This window comes from Pinus tabuliformis, chromosome 5_2 (assembly GCF_031772625.1).
Source record: "Pinus tabuliformis cultivar Carrire ecotype Pingquan chromosome 5_2, CPIR1, whole genome shotgun sequence".
Taxonomy (NCBI): domain Eukaryota; kingdom Viridiplantae; phylum Streptophyta; class Pinopsida; order Pinales; family Pinaceae; genus Pinus; species Pinus tabuliformis.
Window position 1 is genome coordinate 916,498,825 of NC_142306.1, and position 15,196 is coordinate 916,514,020.

Sequence of the window (15,196 nt, forward strand, 5' to 3'; positions counted from 1 at the left end):
GCAGAATAATATCTTCATGCCAATTCTCATTATTTTATGGCGCAAAAATTTGGGGGCCTTAGAACTCTTGTCACCCATGCTTTGAGAATTTATGATGAGAATCACCTTGAGGAGTAAAATTTTCATCTTATAAAAGTTTTTGAAAATAATGGCTATAGCAGAACTCAAGGCCTCAAGGCTTTTCAAAGAGCCATTAAAGAATCAAGGGTTAAGCGTACTCATGATGATCATATCTCTAAGGTATAGCTTCTATTTATCCAAGGGACCACTGACATGATTGCCCATATTCTTAAAAATAATATAGTTTTTGCTTTGTCCAAACACCTTAATACTGCTATATATTCTCTTAGATTTGTTAAGGACACTGTAGACCCTAAAGATATGAAAGGGGTCTACTCGACCCCTTGTTCCTGTGGGATTCCCTAGATTGGATAAATTGGTCACTCCATTAACCAAAGAATCCAAGAGAATGCAACAAACATTAGGCACAATCATTCATGCTCATCAAATCTAGTTGAACATGTGGAAAAATCCAAGCATCATGTCTGCATTGAGGATTTCAGAGTCATTTTGAGGGTTGATCACTTCCACCATAGGAAGCTAAGAGAGACTATTGAGATTGAGAAGCATGAAATCAATCTCAATAGGGATGATGGTTGGAAATTAAGTAGGAGTTGGATTTTGGCCCTCTCTTCTTGATTTCCCCTCGTCAGGCTGCCCTCCCTATTTTATTTTTTATTTTTTATTTTTTATTTTTCTCCGTAAATGCTAATTCTATTAAAGAAAAATAAAAATATATACAAAGAGGTTAGAACCTCAGAGGAGGTCGCGGCCATTCCTCTACCAAAAACTCAGAGACCTTACAGTTCAGGCTTAATGTCGAATTTACAAAACATACTACAAAATTTTTGGTTTGGGCCCTGACATACTGAAAAAGATTGCCCAGACTGAGTTCTTCATGCCCTACATTGACCACAAAAACTGAGAAGCAACTATCATAGCCATTTCTATAACAAAAAACAGAGACTGGAATGACATTGGCCACCCTCTGTAGCCAGAGTATGGACCAGACAGAGACATCTATCCTCAGAATTGACGACACATACCCAAAATTGCTTAGACCACCCGACAGAGAGGAAACAGTTCTAATCTGCATGCTTTGATGAATCCGGCATTTCCTCTTCCGCCTGGTTGGAAGAAGCGACTATTTTCTATTTTTTATTATTGATTGAAGATTATATAATTTTTTAACACAATTTTGATTAATTGTTTTATTTTATTTTAATTCAAGTTTGATATAAATAGCTTGCTTCTTTCAATTAATTTTCTTATGCTAAATACTTAAATTCTTAATATAATTTTTTATTTTTTAATTTATTAATAAAAATATTAATAAATATTTTAATATTTTCTACACAGTTTAACCCCTTATAATATTATTGACTTTATTTTATTGATTCTTATAATATTATAAATGAATTTAAATTTATTATATATATATATATATATATATATAGGCTAATTTCCAACTGCTAGTTTATAACTAAATATTATTTTAATTAATTCAATAACTAATTCTTAATGGCTAACTATGGATGATGATGCATTTTTGCTATTTATTCTTTAGGATTGATTGTCTAAACTTAGACCAAATCCTAATGATGTGATTAATCTAAAAAACATTCTCATTTAAAATGTACTTGTTAAAATCATCAAATCACTTCATAATCACAATCACAATCACGGTCGAGGTCAACACAATGTTCACTGCATGTGGAGCTCTATCCTTAACCATCAAAGGTATTTAATCATAAGCCAAAAAGAATTTTACCATCTACAGAATATGTCTACATCTTATTTCATTCCTATTCTTTGTTCTAAAATACATTTGGCCTTCATTATTGTAGTTTTAGTTTCCAGGTATGAACATTTTTAGAGTTTCATAGTTACCTCTTCTTATCAGCCTAAATTTTCAATATTGGAGTTTTGATAAATTGATAATATGCTCTATGATTGTTGTATTGGAGCAAAACTTTCAAACCTGTTAAAAACAAAAGAATCCCAAGTTAACAAGGAAGTCTGGTGCTTAGGAAATTTGAAAAAATGCTAAAATACCATGTATTATGTATTAATTGGAAAGAGGAGGAATGGAAGGAAATAAGTAAAGACAGGAAACTTGGCCTTTTTATCTCCAAATGTTGATCTCCTGTTGACAAAGTTTGTATGTTATATTTTATGTTTTAACCTGGTATATGTTGGTTACAGCGAAGCTCTATTAACCAAAACGTTTAAAATAAATTTAGGATTTTTCCATTAAGCAAGGATTGTAAAGAGGTCAAACCACACATAGATAATTTTATAGATCAACAAATGGAAATCTTGATTTAACAATGAGGCCTAGAATATTTGACAAAGGTAAGAATAATACTTACCTGTGGAAAATCCTTAAAGAGCACCTTTATCAACCATAAATAGTGTTTAAGATGGTAAATAATTTTCGCTAGCCGCAATTTGTATTTCTCAATCATATTTAAACTCATCAATTCATGAGGCGTTGTCTCCGGAGGCTTGCAATAGCTTATCTTTCTCTAGAGGGTAAGAGAAATGACTACACATACCTAGGGAATTTCATAGGAATAATTCTGCTAAGAAACCGTTTGGAAGTGGGTTGATATCGTCGCAATTATGTTATGACAATGGTGGTGAAAATAAGCACATAATGTTTACAATTATGCATGGATTACAAGTTTGATATAGATAGGAAATTAATCTAACTTTTTAATGTATTACGTAAGAAGGTAATTTCAAGTAATCAAATTTGTAGTTTTTTAGAAAACAATTGTATAATAATGGTATAATTAATATTATGTTAATGAATACAATTTTTGTTATGTGGTTACATTTTCATTTCATTTTAGCATCTCAAATTATTTTAGAAGTCTATGTGGCATCAATGTGGCATTGTTAATTAGATATGATCATCAAGTACTAGTATCACTCTAATTACATTTAACTAAAATGTCTTAATTAAACCCACGACAGGAACTTTAAATTGTGTGGATTGTTGAGTGATCATTCACTATAGGTGATGTTATGCCATCACCACCCAACCTTAGATAAAACTGCACCATTTCCTCCCCTGAACCAATAATACTTAACTAGTCAATTTCCTAACGTGAGATCTTGTTTAAATCTAACTACTCCAACACATAATATTCCCCGAGGATTATTTCCTTGCTTTGTTAGGTGTTCAGACACCTTCAGTGCACCTATCAATGTCATCGCCTTGTCGTGGATGATACATAATTCGCCACATTTCCAAATTGTTCCATCCTTCATTAAAAATTACTATGAAACCCCTTTGATCATTCACCCTATTGAATGACGCATCCTTGGTCCTCCTAGAATACATGGTAGTGTGCTATATTAACCATCTCACAATTTCCAATAGCAAGTAAATTACCAAGGCTACCAAAATGCATGGACTTGCCATGTTGACTAAGCAAAATTGCTCAAGCCTCCATTCACCATGTCATTGTAGCATGATATCTCAAGTGGGTTCCTTAAACTTTCTCCCACTTGAAATTTTTATGTCTTCATCACCCCATTGGATCCTTCGATGAAAGAGGTGTTGGTGTTGAATAGACACTTCCGCAATTCCACATTTGAACATGGATCTAGTGTCATTTTTTGCATTCCAAGGGATTTTACACCATTTCTCATCAAGCTAGACTAGTCATTATGCTTGAGCGTCTCATATTACTTAAGGAGCATAGTCATTACATAATATAAACAAGACCTTACTAGTTGGGAATGACTATAATTTTCTTATATCCCTTGGACTACACTTAATTGACATGTCCTAATCTAATCAAAGTTAGGCACCCTAAACTATGTAGAATGTTGGATGCTCTTTTCACCATAGGTGATGTTGGACCATTATTCCCATCATATATAATGTTGTACCATTACCTCCCATATTAAAACAATAATTTAGTCAATTGAACATAGCCCAAGTGGTTGGACCTTTGTGAACTTCCTTTGTATGAATCCATTGGGAGCTACCTATGTAATGATTATCTTGACTATGTTAATTTTGTATCTCTTCCTTGATTCTTGGGAATAGCAAGAAGAGGGAACTAAAAATAAATAAGAACAAGAAGCTAACAATAATTTAATAATTGACTACGCAATGTCAGACCGCTTTTTCATCCATCTAACCCAACCATGATAGTCCATGGAGATCATGTCCTTGCATTGTTAGATTTTGACACACCTTCAATACACTCATCAATATCATTTCATTTTAATGGACTACACACAATCGATTACATTGCGAAATCACATTTTCTTCCACTAAAGTTTGTTGTGTAACCCCTTGTTAATCGTATGGCCTATTTTGCTAGACATCATTGGTCCTCCTAGCCTCCACAATACCACATAATTTTATTTGTCTCACAGTTGCAACCCCAGAGTTGACCACTAAAGCTACCAAAATACATGGATTCATCATGCACCTTAACAAATTTTTGTTGGTGCACCATGCACTAATCAAGCAAAATTTTAGGGATTTATACTTATCATGATGTGTAAATATCTTTGTAAAATTAGTAATTCTTAAACTTCCAACATAATATTTTTCTAAAATCATTTAAAATTTTGAGCTAGTCCTAATGATGAACCACACTTGATTCGAAATGCATTAGCCAAAAATTTCTCTTATATGATTTCTATCGAAAGAATTTTTTTGCTGTTACATTTTTTTAAAAGTTGATAAAATGATTTTATTCTTAAAACTTAATTGATTTGTTATATATATATATATATATATATATATATATATATATATAGCACTTAAAATTTTCTATACTATCTGTTAGACAACTAATCTTCACGGATTGAGTGAGTAAATTGTAAATACGTAAATAAAGGAAAATGAATATTTAGAATAGGAAGTGACCCTAGAATATAAATCCCAAAGGTCACCTCTTCATGTTATTTATCTTTGTTTACACTAATGCAAATAAATCAAGTTGGGAATTTATTTTCCTTGCCCTCACTTGGTATCATAACCAAATTTCTTCCCTACTTAGTAAACCCACTGCGATGTTTTTCATATGCTCAATTCTTTCCTATCCTTGCTGCACACCTCATTCTTGATTGTTTCCTATCAATTTTTCCCTATATTTATCTCAGGCCTCAGTACTAACCATTTACTTTCAATAAACCTTGTCCTTTTTTCCCACTTCAGTCATGATCGTTCCCTCTCAGTTCTTCTGACATAAATTATCTTCCTAGTTCACTCTCATCGCGCTTGAGTAATATCTCAACTACTATTGTGTTGCTTTATAGAAAATCGTGGGCAAACTTATATTCCAATTCCATTTCTAGACAAACTCATGTGGTTCTTCTCATTTAGACTCTATTTTCTCTCGTTCAAGCTGTCATTGCTTTTCTTTGCCTCATTCATTACCTACAAAAATATAGCCTCTGGAGGAGCTTGTTATTGTACCATCACACTCCTCAATTCCAACAAGGATACATAAAAGGGCATGAAATTGTTTGGAATAGTGAAGGATTCAAGCCCGTAGTGAGACTCAGACAAGAGAACTATTCTCTCTTAGTAACATTTGAATCAAACTCTTGGACATTGCAGTGACTAGTCCAAACTGCCAAATTTGAACCGACGTGAGGACTGGTGTTAGGGATTTTCTTCCCCACTTGTAATTTTTCTACTAATTTTGTTGGAATTATAATACAAAAGGGAAAATTTCTTCATCACCCTTTTTGAGACTTAAACATGAGGACTATTTTTCTCTTCGTAAGATTGGAACCAATCGCTTACAATGTTGATATGAAAAAGCATGATTCTATTGAGTTTGAAGGGAAAGGAAGTGTCTAGTGGTGAGTTTATAACATTCTTAGCCCTCTCATTGGGTAACACCACTTACACAAATTTCAACATTTCCAAACATAATCGAAAACATATGCATCATTTAAGCATAACAGTGCACAATGAAGCCATAATACCAAAAACCATGTAACAACACCACAAAATACATGCCAAGAGAATCCATGAAACATGCACATGTAGATTTCAAGAATGTATCTAATAACATTGTTAGTTAACTATGGACCTTGGGCATTCCTCTCATTCATAGATTACACTACCCCAATTCTCAATAGTTGGTCACAGTTGAGCTAGGGAAATGACTCCACTTGGCATCAACCTCTTGAGCCAGGTATATGTAGGTTTTAAACCCATACAGAAATTACGCGCATACGAATTCTAAAACATAGAAAAATAAACAATGCAAGAGCATAACACATAAAACACATATACACAGATATTTTCCCACTGGATCCCAAAACCGGGACTACCAACATGATTTTTCATTATGTTCCTTTCAATGTTATAATACATATTTATACATGCCAAAGCGTCCAATACCATGGACCAAAACTCATCACATCCAATACCACGGACAGAAAAACCATCGCGTCCAAAAAACATGTGCAAAAATCATGAACAAAACCATAGGTGGGTCCACCCAACCTAACATAGGATCCAAAATCAAAATTTTCCAGGGTGCTGCCCCGGACCCCATAAAGTGGGGTTACGGCTACCCCTCAAACCCCCTATTAGCTACATGGAAAGAATATAACACAACCCAACATTCTCCCACTTGTTGTTGTTTTTCCACAAGGGGCCACAAGAGAGCTTAGTCATTTTTCCAGCCCTGAAACGCCCATTGTTTCTCTACACCAGGAGAACTTCTCAAAGCTCACAGATTTTGTCAATGCATCTGCAGTATTCTTCAAAGTGTCCACCTTTACTAGCAACACCTTTTTGTCTTCTATCATATCCCTCACAAAGTGATACTGAACATTAATGTGCTTAGTCTTTGAATGATATGCAGGGTTCTTTGCCAAGAAAATTGCACTTTGGCTGTCACATTCTATCCTTATAGCTTCCTGTACTAACCCCATACTTGAACACAATCTCTGCAACCAAACTGCTTCCTTGCTTGCATGAGTGGCTACCATGTATTCTGTCTCTGTAGTTGATAATGCCACTACAGATTGTTTCTTACTCATCCAACTAACTGCACCTCCAAATATGTTAAACACATACCCACTTGTAGATCTTCTCTGACCCAGATCTCCAGCCAAGTCTACATCAACAAAGCCACGAATATCCAACACTTTGTCCAATCCTGGTCTTCCTTGGTAGCACAAACCATAATCACTATTGCCATGCAAATACTTGAAAACCCGCTTCACTGTTGTCCAATGCGCCTTTCCTGGTTTTGACATAAACCTGCTCAATACTCCCATTGCATGTGCAATGTTTGGTCTAGTATAGATCATTGCATACATCAGGCTACCGACTACACTTGCATATGGAACACGGGACATATCCTCTTCCTCTTCTTGTGTCTTGGGACACTATTCAGTAGATAACTTTACACCTATATAAATAGGAACCTTCATCGTTTTACTATCCTGCATATTAAACCTCTGCAATATTGTCTCGACATACTTCCTCTGGTTTAACCAGAGCTTCCTCTTTTCCCGATCTCTTTTAATTTCCATGCCCAAAATATAGTTTGCAGCACCAAGATCTTTCATGTCGAATTTGGAGGACAATTGGGTCTTCAAATCCTAGATAATTTCTTTGTCATTTCCAACCAGCAACATATCATCCACATACAAGACCAGATGAATAACAAGGTCACCAATTAATTTAAAATACAGACAATGATCTGCTTTGCTTCTGGTGAAGCTAAGTCCCCGTATAAATGTATCAAATTTCTGATACCACATCCTTGGTGACTGTTTTAATCCATACAGAGACTTCTTTAACTTGCATACCAGTTCTTTCTTACCCTTCACTACAAAGCCTTCAGGTTGTTTCATGTAGATCTCCTCTTCCAGATCCACGTGAAGAAATGTTGTCTTCACTTCCATCTGTTCTACCTAAAAATCAAAAGCAGCAACAACATCTAATAAAAATTATCTTGGCAACAGGGGAAAAAATATCACCAAAATCAATTCCCGGCACTTGGGAATAACCTTTTGCTACCAACCGAGCTTTGTATTTCTCCACTTTTCCTTCTGCATTTGTCTTCTTTTTGAACACCCATTTGCTGCCAATGGGTTTCCTTCCAGCCGGCAACTCCACCAGATACAAAGCCTCGTTTTTGTGCAAAGATGCCATTTCATCAACCATTGCCTCTTTCCAGAGTTTTCCATCCCCTTGAATCCACCACTTCCTTCACATTTCTGGGATCATCATCAATAATAGATAAAGCAAAATTTGAATAGAAAGCAGATGGACTATACCTTTCTAGCTGCCTTCTTTCTCAAACTAATCTTCTTACACCTGGAGTTTGTGGCTCTTCAGCTTTTGATTCGTCCTCTACTCTAGAGTCGAATTCTTCCTCCTTTAGCTCAAACTCTATCTTCTCAGGTTCCTTTGGTTGGAATTCATGTTTAATAACATCTTTGACCTCTCTGAACACCACATCTCGGCTGTACACAACCTTCCTTGTAACTGGGTTCCAAAACTTATAACCCTTCAAACCATCCTTATACCCAATAAATATGCACTTTTCAGATTTACTATCCAACTTGGTTCATTTCTCCTTTGGAACATGTACATATGCATCACATCTAAATACCCTTAGATGTGAAAGAGAGGGTTTCTTACCAGTCCATACCTCTTGTGGAATCTTATCCTCCAACGTTGATGAAGGTGACCTGTTGACCAGGTAACATGTAGTATCCACTGCCTTTGCCCAAAATTCCTGTCCTAACCTGGCACCACTGGGCATGCTTGTTGCCCTTTCCATCAACATCTTATTCATTCTTTCTAGAACTCCATTTTGCTTAGGTGTATATGGAGTAGTCTTCTGTCGTGCTATACCACACTTCTTACAAAATTCTTCAAATTCCTTACTGCAAAACTCTCCACCATTATTTGTCCTTAGCACCTTTATCTTCTTCTCTGTCAGGTTTTCCACCAGAGCCTTGAATTCTTTAAACTTGTCAAAGACTTCAGATTTATTCTTAAGGAAATATATCCATGTATTCCTTGAGAAGTCATCTATAAATGATACATAGTACACAAACTTACCCAGTGATGGAACCTTCACAGGTCCAAACACATCACTGTGCACGAGCTCTAATATCTGTTTCACCCTCTTACCTCCAGAGGGGAAACTCACCCGATTCTACTTCCCATATACACAATTTTCACATAAATCAAAATCCATAGAGTTATTACTCATACCTTCTACCATACCTTTACCATGAAGTATTCAAAGGCCCTTCTCTCCAATATTTCCAAGCCTTTGATGCCACAACATGGTCCTCTCTCCAAAGACGACTAGATTTTCTACTCCACTTTTAGGAACCATAGAACTATTGCATCCATCAACAATAGTGCTACCTTGTAGCTTGTACAGAGTTCTAGTCCAAACTCCCCGCATCAATACCAGTGCTCCCCGAACCATCTTGTAAGTATCCTTCTCGAACATTGTTTTTACACCTGCATCATCCATGTTGCTTACAGAAATCAGATTTATGGCCAATGCAGGAATACGTAGAACACCCAGAAGTGTTCTAACCCTTCCACCTTGCAACTTCAACTTTACTTTTCCGCGACCAATGTTTCTAGCCTTCCTGTCATCCCCCAAGAAGACATCACCACCATCATATTTCTCATACTCGTAGAACCACTCTCTATAGGGAGTGAAGTGAAAGGATGCACCTGAGTCAATCAACCATGCCTCATGATCTACATGTATACTTGAAGAAGCCAAGTACACATCCCCACCTTCATCTGAGATGGTTTTTGCCTCTATAGAAGGAGCATCATTAGATCCCTTTCCTTTATCAGGAGCTTTAGATTTACAGTTCCTTTTGAAGTTCCCTTCCTTTCCACATTTCCAACACACCACCTTTACGGTTTTCCTGGAGATTTAGATCTCCCTCTAGATTTAGATCTCCCACTTGATGACTTATTTTTGTTTCTGTTCTGGGACTGTCCTTGTATAGACAAGGCATCACCATTTTGGCTCTCCATATTTTTCTATCTCATCTCCTCCATCAGCAAATATGAGAATATTTCATCAAAATGCAAGGCAGTTGCATTGCCACCTATTGCAATAACCAGACTATCCCACGAATCTGGTAGAGAACGCAACAAAATGATGCACTTATCTTCATCTGAAATTTTAATATCAACAAATGCTAACTAACTTACCACAGTATTAAACACATTTAGATGCTCTGTCACCGAGTCTCCATCTTTCACCCTCAGGTTATACAGCTTTTTCCGCAGGAACAATTTATTCACCAAAGACTTAGATTGGTACAAAGTCCCTAACTTGTCCCACAAAGCCTTTGCCGTAGCTTCCCCTGATACATTCAGCAATACAAAATCTGAGACACACAATCATATTGTGCTCTTTGCCTTCCGATCCAACTTCTTCCATTCTTCATTGATCACTCCCATTGGTTTAGTCCCTGGATCTACCACGATGCACTGATATTTATCCACCAACAGATCCTCCATCTTGAGTTTCCACAACTCAAAACTCTGACCATTAAATTTCTCGATCTCTATCTTTCCACCACTTGCCATCTTCTTTCACCATCCAGAATCGATCTCGCAGATCTCCCACTGAACAAGGTCTACCATAGGCCCGAGCGAAACCCCTCAGCAAAAAAGGCGTCCCCTTGAAGCCAAAAACAACTCCGATACCAAATGTAGGTTTTAACCCCATACAAAAATTACATGCATATGAATTCTAAAACACATAAAAATAAACAATGCGAGAGCATAACACATAAGACACATATACATAGAGATTTTCCCACTGGGTCCCAAAACTGGGACTACCAGCTTGAGTTTTCATTATGTTCCTTTCAATGTTATAATACATATTTATACATGCCGAAGCATCCAATACCATGGATTGAGAACCATCACATCCAATACCATGGACCGAAAACCATCACGTCCAATACCATGGACCGAAAAACCATTACCTCCAAAAAACATGTGCAAAAATCATGCACAAAACCATAGGTGGGTCTGCCCAACCTAACATAGGGTCCAAAATCAAAATTTTCTAGGGCGCTGCCCCAGACCCCATAAAGTGGGGTTACGGGTATCCCTCAAACCCCCTGTTAACTGTAGGTTTTAACCCTGTACAGAAATTACCTCCATACGAATTCTTAAACAAAGAAAATAAACAATGTGAGAGCATAACACATAAAACACATATGCACAGAGATTTTCCCCTGGATCCCAAAACCGGGACTACCAGCTTGATTTTTCATTATTTTCCTTTCAATGTTACAATACATATTTATACATGCCAAAGCATCCAATACCATGGACCGAAATCCATCACGTCTAATACCATGGACCGAAAAACCATCGCGTCCAATATCATGGACAGAAAACAATTGCGTCCAAAAAACATGTGCGAAAATCATGCACAAAACCATAGGTGGGTCCGCCCAACCTAACATAGGGTCCAAAACCAAAATTTTCTGGGGCGCTGCCCCGAACCCCATAAAGTGGGGTTACGGGTGCCCTTCAAACCCCCTATTAACTACGTGGAAAGAATATAACACAAACCAACAATCTCCCACTTGTTGTTTTCTTTCCACAGGGGGCCACAGGAGAGCTTAGTCATTTTTCCAGCCCTGAGATGCCCATTTCTTCTCTACACCAAGAGAACTTCTCAGAGCTCACAGATTTTTTCAATGCATCTGCAGTATTCTTCAAAGTGTCCACCTTTACCAGCAACACGTTTCTGTCTTCTATCATATCCCTCAAAAAGTGATACTAAACATCAATGTGCTTTGTCTTTGAATGATAAGCAGGGTTCTTTGCCAAGAAAATTGCACTTTGGTTGTCACAGTCTATTCTTATAGCTCCCTGTACTAACCCCATACCTGAACACAATCTCAGCAACCAAACTGCTTCCTTGCTTGCATGAGTGGCTGCCATGTATTCTGCCTTTGTAGTTGATAGTGCCAATACAGATTGTTTCTTACTCATCCAACTGACTGCACCTCCAAATATGTTAAACACATACCCACTTGTAGATCTTCTCTGATCCAGATCAACAACCCAGTCTGCATCAACAAAGCCATGAATATCCAACACTCTGTCCAATCCTGGTCTTCCTTGGTAGCACAAACCATAATCACTAGTGCCACGCAAATAACTGAAAACCCGCTTCATTGTTGTCCAGTGCTCCTTCCCAGGTTTTGACATAAACCTCCTCAATACTCCCACTACATGTGCAATGTCTGGTCTAGTACATACCATTGCATACATCAGGCTACCCACTGCACTTGCATATGGAACACGGGACATGTCTTCTTCCTCTTCTTGTGTCTTGGGACACTGTTCAGCAGATAACTTCACACCTACAGGAATAGGAACCTTCACCAGTTTACTATCCTTCATATTAAACCTCTGCAGTATTGTCTCGACATACTTCCTCTGGTTTAACCAGAGCTTCCTCTTTGCCCGATCTCTTTTAATTTCCATGCCCAAAATATAGTTTGCAGCACCAAGATCTTTCATGTCGAATTTGGAGGACAATTGGGCCTTCAAATCCTGGATAATTTCTTTGTCATTTCCAACCACCAACATATCATCCACATACAAGGCGAGATAAATAACACGGTCACCAATTAATTTAAAATACACACAATGATCTGCTTTGCTTCTGGTGAAGCCAAGTCCCCGTATAAATGTATCAAATTTATGATACCACATCCTTGGTGACTGTTTTAACCCATACAAAGACTTCTTTAACTTGCATACCAGTTCTTTCTTACCCTTCACCACAAAGCCTTCATGTTGCTTCATGTAGATTTCCTCTTCCAAATCCCCGTGAAGAAATGTTGTCTTCACATCCATTTGTTCTACCTCAAAATAAAAAGAAGCAGCAACATGTTGTAGGGAAAAGTATCCGACTCGGATGACCCTATCCCACTCTAAGGGTGATAGTACCTCAGCAACAACTGTAAAGAAAACTACTTAAGGTTTACTTCTTTACGAAAGCAAGAGAGAATGAAGAAATGCACTAACCATTGCCTTGCGCTTAATGTCGAATCCAAACTCTTCTCTTTGTTGCTTGCTCCCAGCTCCTTGCTCTTTTGCTGGCCCAGCTACAATGAGATCCTGCAAAATAACAAAGAAGGAAACTACAAGAAGCATGCAATCATAACTGATTCAAGGATTAGCATAAATCAAATATACAATTATCACAATACATCATTGAAACAAGTGCATATAGAAGAACCTCAATAGCTTTTATTAATGGAAGAAGTAAAGTTATGAGAGTGTTACAACCATTGAAGGCCCCAATCCAGCAACACCTCCCAGCAGAAAGAATTTCTCCTCTTCACCTCCTTCAAGCAATCACCCAATAGTTCTATAGTGAAACCAACAACATATCATTACTTTGCCCAAAATTCCAGCCCCCTTGAGCTCATAGGAGAGAGCTCAATATATAGATGAATTGAGAAAGGATGAGTCAGCTTGCAACTGATGTGTAGCTGCCTTGTGTCCTCTCTCTCTTTAGTTGATCTTCAGTTCTTGAGTCCACTTGGAGAACCTTGCTTCCACTTGGAGAAATAGAGCCTCTGACTCATCACAAGGTGAAATCCCTGATCGAAGTGTCATTTTTGGAAGATTCCAGAGCAATGACTCAGTGTGCCACTTGTCCCATCTCGCTCAGCGCAGGTGGCCTTTGTTCTACCTGCTTTGCAACGCAGGTACACTATGGAGGAGTTGAGTTTCAGCGCAGAAGCCTAGTGGATCACCTGCTTTGATTTCAGGATTGCTTGTTTTTCAGTGTTTTCAGGTGGAGAACTGATCTGAGAGCTGTTGGTTTGCTGACCTTGTTCCTCTAGGGGTAGGAATATCATGTTTAGGGACTTTGGATCCCTTGGATTATTGACAATTCATGCCCGATGCTGCCAGGCACAAAATTGTCTATAACATATGCCCCCTAAAGTATGAGGTCGTTTATCGGGTGAAATGCTTTATTAGGAGGATCCGAAGTTCATTCAATCTGCTGAGAAGTGTCCTGTAATAAGATACAATACAATACATTATTTTTCATTCTTTTTCATGATCTAGCTGAGGCGGGCATTCCCATGCTCAGCTTTATAAATTCATTTTGTTACATAGCACAGATGATCGTCTGATGATAGACCGATAATTCTCTGCTAAAATTATCATCCTTTGAGAAGGATGATCATCTGCTGCAATGATGTACATATCAAATGTCTTTATATCCTGAATATATATCGCAGCCCGGATGTATGAAACTAGATCCGGGGTCTTCAATCTCTTCCGATCTTCACTCGATGTACAAGTCGATCCATGTGAGAATTTCTTGAAGTCGAACATGGAAAGACATCGCTTGATTACCGGTCAATGATGTAAACAGTTAATAAGCGCGAGAGGAATCACCGATAAGGATGATGACCCTCAAGGTACGACAGTACAATTCACATGGTGGGAATAAAGGACTTGCCGTCGACCACCATGCAAAATCTTCTGGTCGAAGGTCATTGATGTATACCTATCGCCGGAAGTGAGAAACTTGCCATTGAGGCATGCAAGCTTCAAAGTACTGAAGGGGTTGTTCCTAGATCAACTCCTTGGATAATGAGCTGATGTCGACAAGGAGCGATCCGTCAAAGGAGGGCCTTAATGAATCCCACATCAGTGACACGGAACGGAGCTAGTGATTGTGATGAGGTGAAAACAAACTATGATGTATGATTCAGGGTGGCGGTCATGAAATGGATGAAGGACAATGTATGGCAGTGGATGGGACACGATTGACTCTTTGCAGAACAACATCTCTTGAACATATAACGACACTGATGTGATGGATTGGTAGCATTACCCCAAATGTGGATGGTGTGGCGAGGACCATGGTGATGAGACCGGTGAATGAAACAACCCAACCCGATGTGATACGGAGGACAAAGTGTCATGTTCAAGAGCGACTTGCTACCATTAAAGCTGTGAGGTTCTCCCAATTTTTCCCCAGTCATTGCTGACCAGTACCTCTTTATTTTTATCAAGCTTGAGGAGGATAACATATGCTTGTTCTATAACCTACCCTTCGGGCAAGCCCAT